Source organism: Pleurodeles waltl, chromosome 6, assembly GCF_031143425.1.
Source record: "Pleurodeles waltl isolate 20211129_DDA chromosome 6, aPleWal1.hap1.20221129, whole genome shotgun sequence".
Taxonomy (NCBI): domain Eukaryota; kingdom Metazoa; phylum Chordata; class Amphibia; order Caudata; family Salamandridae; genus Pleurodeles; species Pleurodeles waltl.
Window position 1 is genome coordinate 1,049,836,631 of NC_090445.1, and position 22,537 is coordinate 1,049,859,167.

The 22,537-nt window shown below is 45.3% G+C and overlaps 1 protein-coding gene across 19 annotated transcripts in view; it reads left to right on the forward strand.

Moving 5' to 3' along the window:
- Positions 1-22,537, forward strand: part of KCNAB2 (potassium voltage-gated channel subfamily A regulatory beta subunit 2) — a 961,933-nt gene that overhangs the window by 212,940 nt on the left and 726,456 nt on the right. For 11 of the 19 annotated variants that reach the window (XM_069239974.1, XM_069239978.1, XM_069239979.1 and 8 more), the window contains 2 exons: positions 4,597-4,664; positions 6,885-6,949. The gene's annotated coding sequence lies outside the window, so the exon portion shown is untranslated. The remainder of the gene's footprint in view (positions 1-4,596; positions 4,665-6,884; positions 6,950-22,537) is intronic. The other 8 variants (XM_069239987.1, XM_069239982.1, XM_069239976.1 and 5 more) reach the window with 1 other exon arrangement.

Genomic DNA, 22,537 nt, shown 5'->3' on the forward strand with positions numbered 1-22,537 from the left:
ACTATAACTGCTGAATGTCTATAGTTTTCTACATTTGAAATGCAGAATGCAGAGTAAGCACACTTGCTTTGCCTTTGCCAACCCCAGGAGTTAGAATCATTTGTCCTTTCCAGAATTGGAGCTTCAACTGGGACACCTGCTACGTTCATATTTGTAAGTGCTTCCTGTTGAGGTTTACTTTCTGTGAAAGGATCATCATGACAAGAATGGAAGCTCACCTGCTCGTTTATCCAACATGAGTCCACAGTTTACACAAAATGTCTATCAAACTGGAGCACTTGCTACTGGTTAGTAAGCAAGTGCTACCTCGTAGGTTAAATGTGCATTGGGGGAGGGGGGCCATGCACCTGCACTCCCCTGGCTGATTTTGGAATAAATTAAATGTTTACCCCTGGGGGAGGTGGCGGTCCCCAGGGCTGCGAGACAGCTGCTGCCCCTCCTCAACTTATATAATTCAACTTGCTGATATCTGATTGGGTGCCACCACATTCCCCGGGGTCCAGCCTAAACATTTTATTTTTTTGGTGGGGGGAGGGCAACGTGGACCCCTTTCCCAGGCAGATCTCTGCCCCGGGGACCCCATCCCCCGGGACCCAATCCCCCTGAACCCAACCACTATTAAATGGGGGAAGGGTGCCATGCAGCCCTCCTCTCTGGGCCGATTTTGGCCCCTGGGCCGATTTTGGCCCCTGGGCCGTGCAATCTCTTCTGGGTGTCCTCCAGGGCACCCAGTTTTCAAAGGGACTGCGGGGGAGCCTCAAGGCCCCCGCGGTTTCAGCCGGCTTCCTGCGGGAGCCGGCATTGCTGTCACAGAGAGGGAGCTGCTAAAGATGCAGCTCCCTCTCCCTCTCTGTGAGAGCAATAGTTTGCTCTGTTTCCCTAAACAAAGGAAACCTCTGCCTCCAGCAAGTGAGAGCTGTTTGACAGATCTCACTTGCCGGATCCATAGTGTTTGCTCTGACTTGGCAGGAGCTGTCAAACCCTCCGCAAATCAGAGCAACACTTATGTCCTGGGGGTGCGCACCCTGGGACATAGCAGTAGCTGGCTCTTGGGTGTGATGCCCCCCCATAGTCATTATTGACTCCTCGCGGGGAGCCTCAAACTCCCCCCCACCCCCCCCCCAAACATTAAAATTTGCCCATGGGAGGTGTTGGTCCCCAGGGTTGCAGGGGGCTTTGTGCCCCCACATTTATGTTTCACTTTAGACGTGGGGAGGTGGCGGTCCTCTGGGCTGCGAGGCTGCCGCTGCCCCTCCTCCCATATAATTCAACTTCTGATATCTGATTGGCTGCCACCACATCCACAACAATGTTGTGGCAGCCATCTTAGAATTCAGAACTCAGTTCATACCCTACCCTCTAAGCCTGGTCGCGGAGGTCCTAGAGGACCCCCCCGGCCCAAAAACTTATTATTTTTATATTTTGATGCACATTTGCAGAGGATCCACAAATCCACTGCAAATAAAAAAATTAAAAAAAAGTTGTTCTGGCTCCTGTGCCACTAAAATAAACCTCTGCCCTCTCTCCGTGGGGAAAATTTAGAAGAGGGGGCTCGCGGCCCTGCTCCCTAAGCCTCAGTAGACTTTGAGGATCCATTCATTGGGCCAATCTTACATTAAAGGGGGGGGGTGCACCGTCCCCATCCCCAAGCCTGGAAAATGCCCTGGGAACCCATACCTCAGGCTCAATACCAATATAAAGGGAAGGGCAGCGTGCAGCCCACCTTCCAGACTCTTTACGGGTCCCACAGAGCCTATCCATAATGCATAAATAAAAAAAACAAAGGTTACAGGGACGTTATAGTTAGGCTCAAATTTAACCCACCCAAAACAATAGCTGTTCAGCAGTTCTAGTTATACTTCTGTTAAGAAACTATACCTTGTGGAGTAAAGTTACTTAACATCACGAGCTTTAGTTTCTTCTGCCAGGCCCTATGGCCAAGGCCCCCTGCATGCACCTAACCACATGCTGCACACAGCTTCCATCGTGCACAGCAGTGCTATAATGTGTGAGTGGTTGAGCAAAGAAATGAAATGGCCGCAGCAACTGTCCATTCAGGTAGAGGCTAGCCAATCAGTGCTTTGCTTTTCGTCCAGATCTGTGGGTACCTGCGAATCCACGAAGGATCCATGTCCCTAAATATTTATATTTTTATTCCTTTAATAACTCCTAAACTACTGAACAGATTTACATCAAATAACAAAAGGAGAATTTTCTGGACCAAGATCTAGCTTTCTAAGAAATTTTGTGTAAATGCATTCAGCAGTTCGGGCTGTAGTCATGTTTAAAAAAAGAAAAATGCCCATAGACATTGCACATGCAAAAAGCGTTTTGGGCCCCCCCTTTTTCTTGGCCCCGCCTCAAGAATCACCCCAAAACTTTTCCAGACAGCAGCTGAACTAAGTAGCATATGAGTTTTGAAAATGTCAGCAATATTCAGCAAACGGCACCAAGGTTATTAGCAAAACAGTAAATGCTTCATCTATAGATGAAGTTGGTCCTAACTATAACTACCCACTGGCTATCATATATATATATATATTTTTTTTTTTTGGGGGGGGGGGTATAACGGAAGCCAACGCGTTTTGGTTCAAGGCAAAGGGCCTTGTTCATGGGTGGGCGTGGTGTCCTTGCGCACAACTTTTAAAGGAGGTAAGTGCCCTTGTGCTTACAAGATAAAAGGACATAAAATACTGCATGTGTACCATTATAATCATCTGCATGATATAACATTATATGATGCGAATGGTTTTAGTGGTAAACATGAGCCGAAACGTGTTGTGGTGTTCCACAATAAAATAATTATATTTCACCAGTCTTCAGTTGAACATTATGTAGAGGGTTGCTGTTTTCTTGCACACTGAGGATGCTGCGTTTGGGAAGGGCGACCTTTGGAAACAGAAGGTGCTCAATATATATATATATATATATATATATATATATATATATATATATATATGTGTGTCTGTATAATTGTATTTTTTTTGTAATAAAATGTATATGTTTTGAAAATTAAAAAAAAAAAAAAAAAACAGAGATCCTTCCACCTTTGCTTTTCCCTCCTCTCTCACTCATCCCAAATGTTTCTGGCTACAACGGTCTCTTAAACATGCCTTTCTAACTCTTCTGTCAATCCCATTCATTCCAGCTAGCAGGGGCATACACCTAATACTCCCAGTACCATCTCATATCTTACCCTTACTAATCTACTTCAAAAATTCTATTCCTATTGAAAACACTAAAGCAAATGCTTTAGATATGGAACGATCAGATTTTACTAACATAACTCAACTGATAATACAATGAAAAGGAACCACATATTACTGACTATTTACCTCTAACCTTGTGTGCTGGAGTACTGTACAACTTACAGCGAGGCGTTTCAGTGCCTCATTAGGGGTAGTGAGTGGTACATAAATATAATTTATAACTACACAGATACAGATAATGACTCTGGGACCTGAGATAGCTACTGGTGCCACTTACACTGAGATGACTGATGCTTGTGGCCACTGGCATTGTTCTTAATTGTGGCCAAGAGCAGTGATATTGACAGTGGCCATTGGCATTATAGGTTGATGTGGATATTAGCAATGATGGTTGTTGTGGGCATTGGCACAGTTAGCGGCACTGAGCTCGGAGCTGGTACTGGTGGTGACTACGGACACCGTTATAGATGTGTCGGTGGCCACTGGCATAGATTGGGAGCACTGTGCTACCATATATTATTCTACGCTACTACATTTATATAGCTCATTTATTATGCATGGTCTCTTAGTACTTTCTGTGTCTGGGCGCCAATTCTGCAGTATTAAGGGATTTCCAGTGGCCACACTCATGATGGCGTGATGTCGGTGTTTTGCCAGTAAAGATCACAATGGTTGATGCATTGTTCAATGGTGTTTTACTAGGCACTATGGTGCGAGTTCTGTGAGCCACCTGTAGCAATGGGCGCACTGGTGGGAGATTTAGCATTGGTCCCTTATGCTAGAAAACTTTGAAGACTTGTGACAAGAAATCCCATCTCGTCATTACTGTGGACGGCGAAACGTATAATCAATCATGCGTTTTTTCATAGCAAAGCCCGTTTGAGGGGGCGGGGGCGTTGTTAGGAAAGCTAACGACAGTGGTGGTAGAAGGGGTGCAGCCGGTAGGTGACCGGCACCTCGATTTGTACGGGGCTTTGCTCTGTCTTGTCACATCTAGCAAATGGGTTTTACAGCGACTGCAGTGCTGTGCCGGGAATTGCTGAATGCCTGTGATCGCGAAACTGCCGCATTTGTCAATACATTCATAGAGGCGAGCCAGTCTTGCAGCGTCATGATTTGAGACTAGCCTAAAGAGGTTTTTTTCTGCAGTAATGCAAGGTTTTACTTCCTCTCTGCTCCTTTCTAATCAGCCGCCAGCGAGAACAGGGCTATCGGATTCTCTGTTTTTTTTTTTTGGCTGACAGGAGGGGAGAGGAGGGGTGAGTTGAAGCAGCAACAAAAAACATGTGCTGCTCCCTTCGTCAGTGCGTATTTTCTTTGCTCGTGGACAGTCTGTTCATATTTCACCCTGCTGTTTACCTGACCGACTGTCTCTTTTCTGTTTAAGATATCCATGCTGGGCACACCCGTGCCAACTTTGACTGCCGCCTCCACGCTCCTCGCCGGATTACAGAGGTAGGTGCATTGCTGTCTGTGTACTGTCTGCTCACGATTCGTCATTACCTTCCATCAGCTGTGGTGGATTTTTTTTAAACCTCCGAAATAAGCACAAATAATGCACAGTGCATTATGGTTCGAACAGGTTAGTTCTTAAATGATACGTTATTTGAATGGGGTGGTTCCTGGACTCGAGCGGCATCCACTCGTTGCTGGCGCTTTTTCGAGGCGATGCAGCAGCCGCCAGAGCCCTGCCTCAGTGGTTTTTCCTTCCTATATATTTTCACTGCTGCATAGAAAGGCAACGCTGCGCGCTGCACTTTGTACGGCACCCGAGGGATAGTGACGCCTTTCGTGTAAGATAATTGTCACCTTTAAAAATGTATGCTAATCCCTGTCCTTGAAAACGGATCGGCTCCGGTGTCCCGACTTGCTTATGATTTAATTAACTCAGCCTGGAAAAAAATATGTTCAAAGGTAAAAAAAAAAAAAAAAGTCTTTTGAATTTCCTGGCGAAATAGATTTCTTCAAACATGATCTGGGACACTCTTTCCCCCCAGTTATGTCTTCCTCTGTTTACACTGGATTTAAATACATTTGATAGATACAGTCTTATGCCTTTCGGTGCCTTAATTTGCGAAAGTATTACTTAATGGTGCACTTGATATTTATCAACGACTTGCGTTTTTGAGAAGCATAGTATAACTTTCTATGATGTGGGGGGCCTGGAAAATACAGATCGGGCTTTCGCATGTATTGGCTTATATAAAATGTCTGTTAGCCTCAAATACCCCAAAACTAAACGTGGGAGCAAACATTCCCGGGTAAAGGTTTTTATTTGAAAGTCCTGTGAAGGATTACATGAGTAGTCAAGAATGTTGGGGGATAACGTAGAGGGCAGTTAATGCTACTTTAAATTCAATTTTAGGGCGACATATCCCTGATCTACCCAGAATTTGACCCGGGGAGAGGGTTTTTTGGGAGGGGGTGCTTTTTCTGTTGTCGGGGTAATCAACTTCAAAAAGGGAAATGCCATTCTTTGCAGGAAATACATAAACTTTTCTAAAACTGTAAACAGGGCTCTATTTAAAACAACAGAGTGGCACACCGTTTATGAGAGTTTTACAGCTATCTCTGCTTCTTTGTAACAGTTTAAAAAAACTATATTCTTTCAATATGTACGTGGCTGGTAAATTTTTCTTGAATTCTTACGCATTCAAAAGGAGCATGGGTGGCCATCTTACTTTGTATTTTCATTCTTGCGCTGATCTGTAACAAATCCTTATATTGTTTGGATTGTGGACTAATACTTTTTGCTTTCCGTTGAGACAGTTGGGATAGCACACCTGATTATTTTTGGGAAATACAAAGCCTGTCGTTGAACGAGTTGTGTCCCGATGACACGCCCCCTTTCCAGTATTCCAGCAGGGAAGGTATTTTTACTTGTTTGACCCCACCTTCTCCTTCTGCCCTTTTCATTGTTAAATGCGGACGTAATTTGTCCTAAAAAATTGGGACTTGTATACTCCTGGACAGATCACTAAGAAATGGGATCTGCTTCCAGAAGCTTTTCACTTGACCCGTGTATTTGGTCATTCCAGCTCCTGTGCACTTTGCTTGTAAAAGCTCGCTCTTTTTTTTCTTAGTGCATTGTATCGTAAGCACACAGGACATTGTCACACTGAACAGCAATGTTGATGAAAGTGTGACTAGTTGTGCGTACCTTTTTTTCCATAACAATGTTTGCAAAATTCAATCTGGGAAACATGGAGGGAAGACTCAAGCTAAGATCAAAATAAAGTTGCATGCTTTGATACACACTTTCAAGCTATGTTTTTTCATATTTCGAGGTTGTTTATGCTGTATTAACATTTCTTAGAATGTGCAGCAGGATTTGAAGGCCTGTTAAGTGATCTTTTTGCTGCATCAACGTTTTAGTTAAATTTACTTCTCATTCTGCTAACCTCCCACTTTATTCAGTAGTGTATGATTCACCACAAGCCTCCGCCTTATTAAATGGAAATGAACCAGTTCTTTCAAGGGCGCCATTAGTGTTGCATTATCAAATGGTCCCCAGGGATCTCCTAAGATGTGTAATGCGTTAAGGAGCCGAACAAAGGGAAGCTGAATATGTTGCCCATCCACAGACTGACTGCCCCTACATTTGGATACTTTGTAGTTTATTTGTGCGTGTTGTGCTGCTGTTGAGTGTTTTATTCTCTTACACATTTATTGCAGTTTTGGAGTGAGTTTTCTTATCGATTCGGCATATGGGAAGCAGCTCTCCGGTTTTTAGAGCGAAGGTTGGTGATATCTTGACTCATGTTAACAATGCGATTTGTGATTATCTGTGATGATAGAGCAGCTCATTGTTGAAGGTTTTTGTGTAGTTATCTTAAAGGGATAAGGGGATCTGTGACTTTTATGCTTTACTTTCAAACTTTAATTTGTGAACGAAATAAAATTTAAAAATAAAGATTTTTTAAAATGTTTTGTAGTTGTAAGAAGCTGGCTCTGTATATGCTATATCAAAATTAGATATAGTGTACACAGAGCCCAGGGGTTCCCCAAGAGGCTTGACAGAGGCAATAGTTGATAATACTAATGCTCCAGTGTGGTCGAGCAGTTAGGCTTATCAGAGGGTAGTGTTAAGCATTTGTTGTACATACACAAGCAATAAGTGAAAACATGCACTCAGTGACTTAACTCCAGACCAATAGGTTTTTATATAGACAAATATTATTTTGTTAATTTATTTTTAGAACCATAAGATTCATTTAGCAGGTAAGTACATTAAATGAAAGGTACTTTGCACAGTAGTTCTTAAAACTTTGAATGGATCAACAATGTACACAGTTTTATTTAAAATGGCAAAAAGCTATTTTAAAAGTGGATACTGCAATTTTTAACAGTTCCTGGGGGAGGTAAGTAAAGTGCAGTTTTTGAGGTTAGTAATAAACTTACGGGTTCAATCTCCGGGGCACAAGTAGCCCACCGTTGGGAGTTCAAGATAACCCTTAAACACCCAGCACCAGCAACACAGGGCCGGTTAGGTGCAGAGGTCAAACAGGAGTCAAAATAATGTGGGCCCCTATGGAAACAGGGAGCACTCCAGTTCCGGTCTGCTTGCAGGAAAGTACCCCTGCCGTCTGAGGGCAGACCAGGGGGGTTTGGAGGAGTACTGGAGGGGCTCCAAGTAGGCACAAAAACCACACCCTCAGCGGCATGGGGGCAGCCTGGTGCAGTGTGCAAACAGGGCGTCGGGTTCTCAGTAGAACTTTATGGGGGGATCCGGGGGTCACTTCTGCGCTGCAGGCAGTGCACAAGGAGGGCCTCTTGGATAAGCCACGACAGGGCAAGGGTGAGGGCCGCCTGCTGGTCGTTGCTGCACTGGTGGTCGGTTTCTCTCTGGCCTGGGGGCTGCAGGTGCAGTGTCTCTCCATGCGACGGATATCTTCGTCCCGGGCAGTCGCAGTCAGGTGGGTCCTCGGGATTCCCTCTGCAGGCATCGTCGTGGGGGTGTAGATAGGTCAGCCCAGGGTGGACACATTGTCAGAGTCACCTGGGGATCCTCTCTGGCTAGTTGATTTCCCTGGACACGGGCCGGGGGCGTCAGGTGCAGAGTAGTTGGACTCACGCTTCTGGAGTGAGTCCCTTTAAAGATGGTTTCTTTGTCTTCTTTTTGGACAGGTCCACTGTCCACTGGAGTTTCTTGGTCCTCGGTGATACAGGCAGTCCCTTGGAGGCTTTTCAGGGGTCCCTAGTCCTGCAGAACACGTTGCTTCTTCTCTTGCAGCTTTTTTAAACAGGAGACGGGCCGGGGCGCACGGGCAGAGTCAGTTGTTGTCTCCTTCTCTTCTCTGCGGGGTTTTCAACTCTGCAGTCCTTCTTCTTTCTTGAGGTTGTCAGGAAATCTGAAGAGCTGGGTTCAGGGTCGCCCCTAAATACTAAATTAAAGGGTGTGTTAGGGTCAGGGGGCAGTAGCCAATGGCTACTGTCCCTGTGGGTGGCTACACCCTCCTTGTGCCCACTCCCTCTGGGGAGGGGGGCACATCTGGGCACATCCCTATCCCTATTGGTTCTAATCCTCCAAAGCAAGATGCAGGATTCTCAAGGAGGGGGTCACTTCAGCTCTGGACAACTTAGGGGTGGTCCTGGCTGAGGGAGTGACTCCTTGTTTTTCTCATTATCCCTCTGGACTTGCTGCCAAAGATGGGGGCTTGTCCGGGGGGCGGGCATCTCCACTGGCTGGAGTGCCCTGGGGCATTGTAACACCAGGCTTGAGCCTTTGAGGCTCACCGCCGGGTGTTACAGTTCCTGCAGGGGGAGGTGTGAAGCACCTCCACCCAGGACAGGCTTTGTTTCTGACCACAGATTGCACAAAGGCACTCACCCCATGTGGTCAGAAACTCGTCTGGAAGTGATAGGCTGGCATAGACCGGTCAGCCTTACACTAGCAGTTGGGCTAACATGCAGGGGGAATCTCTAAGATGCCTCTGTGTGCATTTTTCAATAAATCCAACACTGGCATCAGTGTGGGTTTATTGTGCTGAGAAGTTTGGTACCAAACATCCCAGTATTCAGTGTAGCCATTATGGTGCTGTGGAGTTCGTAATGACGAACTCCCAGACCATATACTCATTATGGCTACCCTGCACTTACAATGTCTAAGAGTTTGACTTAGACACTGAAGGGGCATAGTGCTCATGCAGCTTTGCCCTCGCCTGTGGTATAGTGCACCCTGCATTAGGGCTGTAAGGCCTGCAAGAGGGGTGATTTACCTACGCCACAGGCAGTGGAATGTGGACATGGCACCCTGAGGGGAGTGCCATGTCGACTTTGTCTTTTCTCCCCACTAGCACACACAAGCTGCAAGGAAGTGTGCATGTACTGAATGAGGGGTGCCTCAGGGTGGCATAATACATGCTGCAGCCCTTAGGGACCTTCCCTGGCCACAGGGCCCTTGGAGCAGGGGTATCTTTTATAAGGGACTTAACTGTGTGCCAGGGCTGTGCCAATTGTGGAAACAAAGGTACAGTTTTAGGGAAAGAATACTGGTGTTGTGGCCCGGTTAGCAGGGTCCCAGCACACTGCCAATCAAAGCTGGCGTCAACACTAGGCAAAAAGTGGGGGGTGACCATGCCAACAGTGGCATTTTCCTAGAGTAGTAATATATGACCATATTTCTAATGAACTGGTAAAGTCCTCTCAGTGACTATGACGAGATGCTAGGCGGCAGCAGAGTGACTTTAAGTTTAATTGGAGAGAGAAAATGTTGAGTGCAAGTGAAAAGAAGGCGTTTGGAATAAGCCATAAATAGGGATGAACCAAAGCAAATTAATGATGGCACACATGAATGTTAGAAAGCCCAATACAATAAGTCTATTACATGTACATGGTTCAATAAAGACTGTTAGAAAACCACAAGGGATTAGTGATTTAAGAATATCTGATTAGGGAAATGATGCATTAAGAACAGAGTAAGAGAAATGTATGTGCTTTGGTTGGAGTTCTCTGATAACAGAAATTAAATTGGTGCAGAGTAGGATTTACAGGGCTGCTATGGAGGTATGTTTAGTCTTTATTTTTACACTCAGAAATAGGGTAGAATAGTATGGATGTTTTCAGCAAATATTGCAAGGGGCATTGAGTTAGCTATGGATGTATTGAAGGAAGAGTGGGAATAAGCTTTGGACTCCATTCTGAAATTGGAGCAAAAAAAGTTGGAAGATTTGGTCACAGCAAAACACTACACTAGAGACTACTGGACACGAGTGAAAATGAGAAGATTGAATTCACTTGAGTGGCATGTTGTTGGAAATTTGTGTTAGAAGTATAGAAATTGTGATGGAATTTCTAAACACCTCATTCAAGAATCATGTAATTCTGGAAGAAGGTTGATGAATAGTATATGCTTGGTGCAGGTGGCATCTGGTGTGTCTAATAAGCTAATTTTTTAAAGTAATGTCGTAACATTGTAGTACACGATTTCCTCACAAAGTTATTGATTCAGAAAACTATTATCAGTGCCAAAAATAATTTTCTGAAAATGTTAGCGGTAGTCCTTTTCTAGAGTTGCTGAATGGACTAAACCACTATAACATTGGCCACACTTCAAAGGATTAAATGCACAATTTTGTATTATTTCAGTGGAATTTTGAAATGTCTGTAATATGACAATTCACTGATCTCATTAGCTCTGTTATGAAGGGAAATGGTAGTCTAAGTAGTAGTAGAGAAGCTATCATAAAATATATAGTTGAGTCCTTTGTTAGGTATGTATTGATATATATTAGTATACAAGAGAATAGTAATAAGTAATTTTTCTTCAGTTTATTTGTATAAAACCTAAATATATAACACAAAAAAAGCCAGCTTTTTTAGTTTTGACTTTTGCTTTGTGTTAAGTGTTTTTATTAACTTGCAAAATCACAGAGGCACTGCACAAACGGCAACGGTGGAAACTTCCCTCAGTCACAGAACAGGTAGAGCAGCATGGTCAACTATCAGTAGTTTTTGCGGTAAGAGTCCAAAACACAGAAGTGGAAATAGCCATTTAGGGGTACACAAGAATGTCCTGTTAAATCAGGAAGAAAAAGATAGGGACAAAATATAAAAATTCCGCCCGACCTTATACTCCAATAATAATTCCTAAACAACATTATTTCAAGGCCTGAACATTCCTCTAGATAAATCACAACATTCAATGATTAAAAAAAATAATTATTTTATTTCTTCTCATAAAAGAAAATATTAAACTTTGAATATAACAGGATGAGCAATTTTGTATGAAATACATTTTTTATTTTTTAATAATTGAATGTAGTGATTTATCCAGAGGAATGTTCAGGTCTAGAAGAAATAATGTAAAGGATTCAGAGTATAAGGTCGGGTGGGAGATTTGTTTTTTGTCTTGGTTTTACTCCACCCTCACCCGAACCTTAAAGTGAGTGTTAGAGGGGTCCCTGTTGTATATAGAAAAAGATAGGGAGCCTGCCACAATACAAATAAAAAAGAAAAGGCAAGAAATTATGGAATAATCTAGACGGTGAAACTAGAGTGTGTGGGGATAGAGGTTTCAGGCTTAATGTGAGCTATGAATAAACACCCACAAATCCCAACTAACCTGGCTTCCATTTGTATACTAGTTTCTCTGATTCAAACCTAATTCATGTAGCAAGGCTTTTCCCAGAGAAATTCCAGAAGTTTATATGCAACAAGTGTCCAGAATAATGCCCAGAGGAAAAAAGTTCGATCCAGCTTAGTTAAAAAGATATGAATCTAATAAGCAGTGTGTTTCAAAATTGAATGAAATCTGATGTTTACTTCACTTGGTTGTTAATTATTATGTAATGCTAAAAGTAATCTTTGACAAAGGTGAAAACTGTTTTAATTGTTTCTTATAGAAACAGCCACAAGGGGCACCAGCATCTTTGTTTTCAGCACTGAAAGAAAGAAATGGTCCCAAAATAAATTTAGAGAAATAAAAAATTGTTTGCGGCAAAGTACGTAAATAAAAGAGTAGAAATCTTCAGAATCGGCTGTTCGGAAGCCAGTTCATGGTTTCCAGTTGGTGAAAGGCTCCCTGCAACTATAATTCAGACCCACACCATAATGCCCAGGTAGCAACTACTTTGTGGGTTTTGTGTCTAGCTTTCTTTGTCCACAGGACGGAAGCACTCCTCAGGCACTGAGCAGACGTTTCACTGTTAAACACAGGCACACTATCCAGATAGAACTGGCCGACTGTTTTTCTGCCTGGCAGACACATCTATCCCTCTCTCCGGGACGTTCTGCACAGAGCAAGCAGGCTCCACTGACATGACAAGAGGCTATCTCTTTTATACTTTGCTGCAGCTTTCCACTCGTAGATACCCAAGCCAGAATGAGAGAGATGATCTCTAACTAGCTTTTTTTTACTAAGCCTATAGTCATTTTCCCAACAGCAAACAGGCAAGTATTTTCTTCGTAGAATCCAGTTAGCCCTAATCTGACAGAGGGTCAAACAGAGCAGTTTAACGTGTAAAACTACTGAGTGGTTGTCAAAGACGACTAGGTGAATGAAATAAAAAACATACATGCAGTTTCTCCACTAAAGTCGTTCAGCCAACTGGGTGTGTGTCAATAATATGCTTGCTGGCAGAAGGTATCCCAGAGTCCTGTTCATCTCAGAAAATAAACATGGCAGTTGGCTACCTTTCTTCCCAACACACTGTCTCTAAATCTCATTCAGTACTGGCTCAGATGCTCCTACCAAGGATCAAAGAAAATCTCCAAGCCCCATCCATTTTTCCTCCATGCTGCGGGTGGCCCTGGTCCTCTGAAAGAGAGGGCTGCCCTTTCAAGAAACCTACGTGTTGTGGCTTGGCTTTCAAAGTATATGTGGCCTAGCTGCATTAGAGACAGTTTCTTTGCTTCCTCAGTCCTTTGAGCTGGTATACTTTGAGCTGGCTTATCTCCTCTGAGACGCGGTATGGGATGTGGACTGTTGAGCACGACCCATACTGCTCTGCAGAACTCCTGCTTTTTGAAGATCTTTTTTAAATTACTTAGGACCCTGGAATCTATGAATTCATTACCTGACATACGGATTACTCTGTTTCCTTGGGCAATTGACTTCCTGCTTAACATTTTTCCTCTAATATAGCTGTCCCATCAACAAAATGTTTTTAGTCTTGATAATTACTCTCAGATGTTTGCGGGTGTAACCGCTGTTGATGATGTTAAAGAAGTGAAAATAACATTTATTAACTGTTTGCACGCAGACCGGAAAATTGGTCTGACCGCTCTTATTTAATATTGTTTCGCTTCAATGTCTTTTACAAACTTGTCCACACTATTTTGGTACTATTCACTCTGTCATCACCTGAGAACAGAACCCTTGCTTTGCAACATACTACCAATACATGCTATACTGTATATTGAATTTATGGGTCCAGCCTTTTCATTTTAATTTTTTCTATTAAAATATATGATCGATTCTAGTATTGATTAATAGATTAACTAAAAATATATATATTTAAAAATATATATTTTTATTGAAATTTGCAAAACAGATCTCTGTACCATGATTTTATGATCACATTAACAGGATTTGGTTGATCTAGTGAATCATTTACATTCAAACAACAAAAACAAAATGTACACATTTAGGTCCAGTTATATCGTCCAGTATATTTGTCTGCTACTTCTGGCTTATGAGTCTTGTATTTTGGTGTAAGTTGGCCCCTCTTCCCTCTTGGGGTCTGCTTGTTAGTAGTGGCCAGGGGTGCCGTTCTATTAGAGTATTAATGGCGTGTGTTGGGGATGTGTTTGTATGTGAGTTCTGTGTAGTCGCCCTACACTTGTTGGCTAATGTGGGTGTCAGCGGGCGTAGGGCGTGAGTGGATGTGCGCACGTCTGGTGTGTTGTGTCACGGACGGCTGCGTGGCAGTGTTGTAGGTAGGCGGCTGTTGTCTGGGTGTTTGTGTTGTTCCGCAATTCATGGTGGTTTCTCATCATTTTTAGCCTCTAGTTTGGCTACTTGCATTTCCCAGGCTTCACAGCCTGTGTGTTGTTGACCCTCCCGCGCTAGTTTCCTTAGTACCTGGTATTCTGTGCGGGACCTGCGCAGCGTGAGGGTGTGCCAAGCTTTCAGATCGGGCGCGTTGGGTGCTTTCCAGTTCATGGCTGTCAATCTTTTGTACATCACATAGGCCAGGTCTGCAAACTTATGTAGGTGTTTTTTTTTTTCCCTTGTCCTAATCCCAGTGCTTTAAATGGGCCGGTACTCACCGGTACTGAGTACCGGCCCTCCTTTTTTTTTTTTTTTCACTCTGAGTACCGGCACTTCTCTGCTGCTAAGGAGAGTACCGGTACTCATGAAGGGTAGGCTCATTAGCTGCTAGTGCTGGTGAGCACTGGGCTCTCGGAGTTGAACCCGCCTCTGACAGCAAAGGTGCTTCTGTCACCCTAAACTGAGCCCCGCTGAGCTATTCAGCGTGGATTATGTGCCTAATGTCTGGGTATTTACGATCACGCTGTGTTTGTCAGAATAGGGTCCATTCAGGCCCTGTGCTGTCAATCACATTTACACTCTCGTGTGCTTTTGTGTAAACACAGGAATTGAGGCAGCCCCGCTGTGACAACTAAGAAAGCCATGGGAGGAAAGTTTAAAATGGCTTTGATCCCACCTGAGTCTCTTGAACAAGGGTCTGCTTATGTATGTGTGTTTGCCTGCTGGTATGTGTGTGTCTTTGTGTGAGAGAAAAGCGAATGAAAGTAAGAGAATCGGGGCACTTTAAGGAGGACTGTGTGGAATGCTTTGGGTGTGCGCCTCTGCTGGTTTCTTTCTGTGTGTGCACGTTCAAGAATATATAGTATTGTGCAAAACGACAGCAAATATGTTTGCCAGTAAGATAAATAGCGTTGTGTTTCGCTTACATTTCATTTAACGAGTTAACTTGTTTTGTTTGTTCAAACACATTTCTCATGGGCCTTGGCATGTGCTGCAACTGGTATATAAGTGAAAGTATCCCATGTCTTGCTCTTAGCCCCACCCCTAGCCCCACCCACCACACTACTAGTATATGTTAATGAGTACCTGCACTTATTTTTTCCCATTTAAAGCACTGCCTAATCCCTAACAGGCAGGATTTAGGATCCACTGCCAGTGCGAGTCCCGTCATTTCTGTGATTTCTTTTACCACTCCAGTCCATTCCTTTTGTACCTGAGGGCAGTCCCAGACCATGTGGTAGAAGTGTGCCATTGGGGCGTTACATCTAGGGCAAGTCGGGTCTGACCCAGGGAACATTTGTTTAATCCTGGCTGCCGCTAAGTATGTTTGATGTGTGTAGTTGAACTGTGTGTAACGGAATCTGGGATTTCTTGACACCCAGCGGGTGTGGTATAGGGCTTTCGACGAGTCTTCTTGAGAAATCGGGTCCGGTAGGACAGTCTTCCACCTATCCCTTGCCCTATCCAGATTGGATTCAGGGGACTTACTCAGGAGTTTGTTTAGGTTCGACACTGCTTTTGTTTGGGTGTCGTATTTCAGCATATGATGTAGTGTGGGGGAGATCTCTGGCTCTTGGTCTCCGGCCGCCCATGTTTTTTTAATTGAGTGGCATATGGCATGGTAAGCTAAAAATTGTCCCGGGTTCACTGCTGTGAGGGCTTGTATAGATTTGAATGTCATTGGTTTTCATTCCTCAATGCAGTCTCCTACTGATTGTATGCCCGCTTCCGACCAGACCGCGAGCGAGTGCGACCCAGCCTCGGCCCAGCCAGGGAGCCATTCCAGTGGGATGAGCGGCGAGTAGGGGAGCTCCTTGTATCCTTTTTGTATGTACCTCCCCCAGCATGAATGTGCCACTTCCATTAATGGGTTATCAGACGCGCTTTTTGTTTTTTTATTTGTTAGCCATGTGAGCAGAGGTGCCCCCTGAAGTCGAGCCGACAGCCAAGCGGACTCCGCCGACTCGGGCCTATGGATCCAATTCAGTATCCACTGTAGCTGTGCGGCAGCGTAGTAAAGTTCGAAGTTGGGGGCGCCCAGACCAGACCGCCTGCGCCGATTGGGCGCTGCAGCGTGGTGAGTGCAACACGCGTCCTGCCCCCTCCCCATATAATCTGCAGTAAGACCGCATTCAGATTGCGGAAAAAGCTGCTAAGGACACTGAGTGGCAGTGCCGCAAAGTAATATAGCAGCCTGGGCAGTATCAGCATATTCGCTACAGCCACCTTACCCAGTGGTGATAGTGGTAGTTTTTTCCAGAAAACGCAGCGACTCCATCATGGAAGCCAGTGCTCTCCCCAGATTACCATCTCTGAGATCCTCTGTTTTATGATATATGTGGACCCCTAAGTATTTGAATGTTTCGAAACACCATTTCAGGCGTCCTACTGGGGCGTTTACTTGTTTCGGCGGGGGCCATCTAGTTAATGGGTACTCGCACGATTTTTCCCAGTTTACCACTAAGCCCGATATCCCTCCGTACTCAGACAGCAGTGATATTACTGAGGGCAGCACCTCACTTCCTTTCCGTACATATATTAAGGCGTCGTCTGCATATAGTGATATAGCGTGATATAGCCCATTTCTAATTATTCCCCACCTGTCTTTCATTGCGCGTATTCGCGTCGCTAATGGTTCCATTGCTATGGCGAACAACAGGGGGAAAGGGGGCAGCCCTGCCTTGTGCCCCTAGTGATCGGCAAGCTATCTGATATGACACCTCCCGTCTTCACCCTAGCTTGTGGTTTGGTGCATAATGTCTGTACCCAGCGTATATAGTTAGGGCTGATTCCCATTCACTGCATAGTGGCGAATAAGAAATCCCACTCTAGTGTGTCAAATGCCTTCTCGATGTCTAGTGAGAGCACCATTTCATCGTATGCGTTCGGGAGAGTGTCCCCCATTACGCTCAGCAACCTCTGGATATTTAGAAAGGTGTTACGTTTTGGGATGAATCCATTTTGGTCTTCATGCATCAGGGTGTGCACAATGGGGGCTATCCTGTTGGCCAATATTTTAACTAATATTTTACAATCTAGGTTTAGGAGCGAGAGTGGTCTGTAGGATTTAACGTCCGTGGGATCGCGCCCTTGTTTAGGAAGGACCACTATCATTGCCTCTCTCTGTGTTGGAGGTAATATCTTGTTAGCCCATGCCTCCTCGAATACTTTCAGCAAATGAGGCCTTAAGCGTGCCGAATAAGTGGAGTAGTATTTTAGCGGGAGGCCATCTGTGCCTGGTGCTTTGTTACTGGGCATGTGCGCCAAAGCTAAGTCTAATTCCCCCAGCGTCAGAGGAGCCTCCAGTGTCTCCCTATCTGCGTGTGAGAGCTGCGCCAGGGGTGAGCCCACCAAGAAGGACTCAAGTTGTTGGGTCGTGCATGTTGTGCATTTGGTATATAGGTTCGTGTAATATTCCCTGAACGTCCCGTTTATCTCTTCTTGCGTGGTGGCCATTGTGCCTGCACCTGTGCTTATAGCCGCAATGGGAGACCGCTGCCGGTCCTCGCGTAGGAGCCACGCCAGCAACCTGCCGGATCTATCTCCTTCTGTTTGTAGTCGCATTAAATAGTATTTGTGGTCATGTCGGCGGAGTCTGGTATCAGCTTCAGTGTATTTTGTGCGCGCTTCTTTTAACGCCATGTAGGGTGTTTCATTGCGTGCTGCTGCAATTTCTATTACTCTCAATTTCTTTTCCAATTTGCTGACCTCTGCGTGTAGAGTGTGTCTCACTCCCCAAGTGGTTGAGATGCAGTGGCCTCTGACCACTGCCTTGTGTGCATCCCACTCTACCGCTCTTAGGTTTGTGGATTTGTCATTTATTTCCCAGTACTGTCTCAGTGCTGTGTCCAATGCTTCTGTGAATGCCTGATCTTGGAGAGCTTCCACCTGCAGTCTCCACGTGGGGATCGCTGGGCGCTTCCTGCCCCAATTCAGTGTTATTTTAAGCTTTGAGTGATCCGATAATGTCTTGGCTAAGTATTCTATCCTATTGACCAATGCACATATGTCCTGGGTTCCCCATATTATGTCTATTCTGGTATGTACTTTGTGTGGTATTGAGTAAAATGAGTAATCCCTCTGTTGTGGGTATTTCATGCGCCATACGTCATGGAGTCAAATGTCGCCAGCCCATGCCTGCAGTGGGCATCTGGCATTCCTATTTGCTGTCGCTTTCAAGAGAGTGTTTGACCTGTCCAATACTGCATTCGGTGTGCTGTGGAAGTCACCGCCCCATATGGCCGGGGCTCCAGGGTTTACCAATAGTGCTGGAATGAGTGTGCCCAGGAATTCAGCTATCGCGCTATTAGGGGCTATATCCCAATTAGCGTTAACTGTCTGCCGTCTGACCGACCTTCCACTACCACGTATCTGCCCACTTGGTCTATCCTGTGCGAAGTTTGGAGATATGGGACGCCTCCAGCTATCCATATCAAAACTCCTCTAGCAAAGGCCGAGTATGATGTGCCTATGACCTGTCGTCCCCATTTACCACGCAACTCCTGTAAATCAGGGTCCAGAAGGTGAGTCTCTTGTAAGATGGCAATGTGTGTGCCCTGGCGCTTGAGGCGTGCATATACCTGGGACCTTTTGATTGGTGCCCCAGACCCCTCACATTCCAAGTGACTATTTCATATTGATGTGTGGTGTGATTCGCGTTTTGAGCCATGTGCTAGTATGCAGTGAAACTGCGTATGACACACTCCAATTTGCTGAACCCTTCCAGGCACCTCCCGGCCCTGCCGAGTATATAGTTAAGCCTATCAGCCTCAGCAGTGTTTTCTGTGTTTTGGATAGACCTATCGTGTACAAGTTAACTGTTTCCCCCCCTCCCGCCCCAACTGGTTCCCTAACCGAACTATGAACTCGTGATAAACTACACAACCCGCAGGTGTGTGAACAAACCTGTGTCCATGTGGATATCTGTGGGGGAGCTATTTTCCCAACCAGATGTGGCACTTTTACGGGGCTCACATCCTTCCGCAGACCTGGTCTGCAAATGCAATTGGGCGCTCCCAGAGTGCTTGCCTCCCCCATTCACATACTCTGCAACATCAAGCAGTGCGCCTAGTGAAGAGAAGGAAATTTGTTCAAAAGATACCCAATGGTAGAGGTAACATCCTCCATTGTTAATTACGCACAAGGGTGTCCTATGCCGTCCTTCAAGTTTAACACTCGGTCTACAGTCAGAGTGCATTCCCAGACCTGGGAGTGAACTTCGGGCCCTTTAGCACGTCTGTTAACGTAGAATCCGAGCTAGCCGAGTCTGATTCCGAGCTGTCCACGTGGATCGCCCGGAGAGCCTCGAAGGAGTTCTGTGTTAGCAGGGGAGTTTCCTTCAGAACTTTTGCCCTTTCCTCTGCTGCCTGATTTTCAGTGGGTTGTCCCTTAGTTCGTTTCTTGGTGCGCTTCCGCGAAGAGGAAATTAGCCATTCCTCGCCCTCGTCTGTGCCCTCCTGGGGTCGTGCGAGCCCTTTGGCGTGGAGCCACGTCCAGGAATCATCAGGGGAGGTGAACACATGGGTGCAATCATCTGATATCACTCTTAATTTGGCAGGAAACAGTAGGGCATACTTGATATCATGCTAGCGTAGCCGTTGTTTAATTTTAGCGTAGGAATTACGTTGTCTCTGTACCTCTTGAGTGAAGTCTGGATAAGCGTTAACAACTAAGTCCTCATATCTGAATGGGCCTTTGCTGCGGAACTGCTGCAGTATTGCATCGCGGTCTCTGTAATTTAGGAATCTGGCTATCAGCGGTCTTGGTGGTTGGCCTGGGGCCGGGGGTCTCCACGGGACTCTATGTGCCCTTTCCACGGAGAAGAACTTCGATGGTACACCATTTAGTACTTCTTTGATTAGCCATTGTTCTAGGGATATTTCCGAGCTTTGCTCCAATGATTTTTTGGGAAATCCTAGAAAGCGTACATTGTTGCGGCGGGATCTGCCCTCTGCCTCCTCCGCCCGTCTCCATAATATCTTCACCTCTGCATCCAGGCGTTGAATTTGTTTTTGATTATCCGAAACCGTGGAGCTCAGCTCATTTAACACCTCTTCCGCTGATTTCACTCTCTCTGACAGTTTACGGTGGTCCACTCTGAGTAGGCTCAAGTCTTGTGATACTGTGTCTATTCTGTTTTCCAATGAGGATTTAGTGTCTATGAGCCAGAGAGCCCCAACCAAGGCCTATCCCCCCAGATGGGAAGCCCCCTCCGCAGCCGCTCACACACCGCACGCCGGCACTTCGCGGGCGGGGCTGCAGACCGCGCTCCGCTCCGTCACAGCCACCGCGGCCTCCTTGAGTCCTCCGGCCTCCACTCGGCCGCCGCCCGATCTATGCAGCCGCATTACCGCTCGCTGTGCCGATCGGCTCCTCCGTTGTGGGCCGGCTCCCCGAGCCCGGCCACCGCTCCTGCGGGCGCCAAACGCCGCTCCGGAAGCGCCCTTTAGGATGTTGTCGGCGAGCCCGGGACAAAGCTCACGATTAGGCGTCCTTCTCGGCCGCCATTTTGGCTCCTCCCCCTAAAAATATATACTTTTATTGTACATTATTCCACCTGAAACTTTTGTTGCTGATCTGCCTGTACCTTCTAAGCTAAGCTATAGGTCTGCTCAGCCACAAGCGAGATTTGGTGTTAGAAGTGAAGTTGACCGGTGACCAGCAGAAGGCCAGCCAGGAACCGGACTAGCCTTTTGATAAATATTGCCTCAAGGATGAGGCAGGAGATAGATAAATAGTAAATGGTAAAGGTAACAAAAATATAATGATTCCATGTCCCCAAACTCAGCTGGAAGACTGTCAGGCCTTGGTCCCCTGTTGCGGTCACAAGTAGAAATCCTGCAGAGCTTCTCCTACTTGCACAGCCCGACTGGCTGCTTGATAGTTGACTGTTTGGGGGGGCCTCAAGCTCTTCCTTTTAGAGTCAATTTCCAGGTACCATTGTGATGTAGTGTCTGAGTATTTGAAGTTTGTGTGGGTGGTCTGCTTCCTTTTGAAGTGTCCTCTCCTCTGCCCTGTCCCTCCTGCAGAGAGCAGTCTGTCACAGCAGAAGTTACTCCAAATCTGATAGCCCACAGGCCATAAGAGTAACTAGAGGTTCACACCTGGATGCCAGACACAATTATGTAAATCAAAAGGTCTACCCCAGGGCCTCTGCCCTACTCCTTATGATTCTCTTATCAGCCCCATCTCCTTCCTGAGATGTGCCCAGGTCGTTTCCCAATGACCTGTTGTGGATCAGAGATCACTGTTTGAAATAGAATGAAGAGCCTGGCACTCCCCTCCCTTCAGTGTGCCCCACCCTTCTAAGAGGAATGCAGCAATCCACAAATCTGTCTGAAGGGATTCCTCTACCTTCTCATGCTCCTCCAGTTAGCTGTGGGTCTCACAAATGGGGAAAAAAATAAAAACAAAATACACACCTCTCTCTATCTCTCTGTCTCTCACCTCCTCTCTCTCTCTCCCCCCCTCTATCTTCCCATCTCCCCCTCCCCCCTCTCTCTCACCCCCTCTCCCTCCTCTCTCTCTCGCTCTCTCTCTCTCTCCGTCCCTTCCTCACCATACCATGCTGAAATTTGAAATGGGATAGTGAAAGGAAAGGCACATAAAGGAATAAAGATAAATGGAAGGTTTAAAGACACAAGTCATGGCTTGATGAACTAAAAAAATACTGCAGGTAGGTTCATATTGGTACAGTACACAATATCAAAATGACAATAACTCGAATAATGTCTGTGGGATGATATAACCTTTAATCAAGAAAAAGAAAATGCAAATATTGACAAAGGAAAGAAGTATTATGTTTAAGAAGGTAAAAGGCCCACACTTGCATTGTCCAGATTTCATGTGGGACCAGAAGTACAGTAGTCTTAAACACACGAGCATGAAACTTTGCTGCTTAACCTTCAAGATATTACAATCCATAGCAGTGTACCCGAAGATGCAAGAAAACTCAAGAGAAGTATCAGCTGAAAGATACATAAGACAGTCTACCAGAGTCCGATATTTATTGCATGAAATAGTATTAGGAATGACTAAATATTCCGTTTCAAATACTAAAACAAAATACTGGAATTAAATACACGCTCATCAAAGTAAATCGTGGGAGTCTTAGGAGGGCTGACATTAATTTTGCTAATTTGAGACAGCAAACCTGTGAATAATGCGGTGTTATGATGCAACACAATAAATCACGTGGACCTGTGACAAAATTGGAAATATGTACTTTTGAAGTGTTACCTCAAATCGGCCATAAAGAAGAGACATTTAAGTTTCTTGATAGAATAGAATTTGCCTAGATGGGGTACCTCGAGTTCTAGTATCCTTAGTCAGAGCAGAATATCAAATGCACCGAGATGCAGATGGCAGTCCATGTTATTGTAGCTTGTCAAACAAA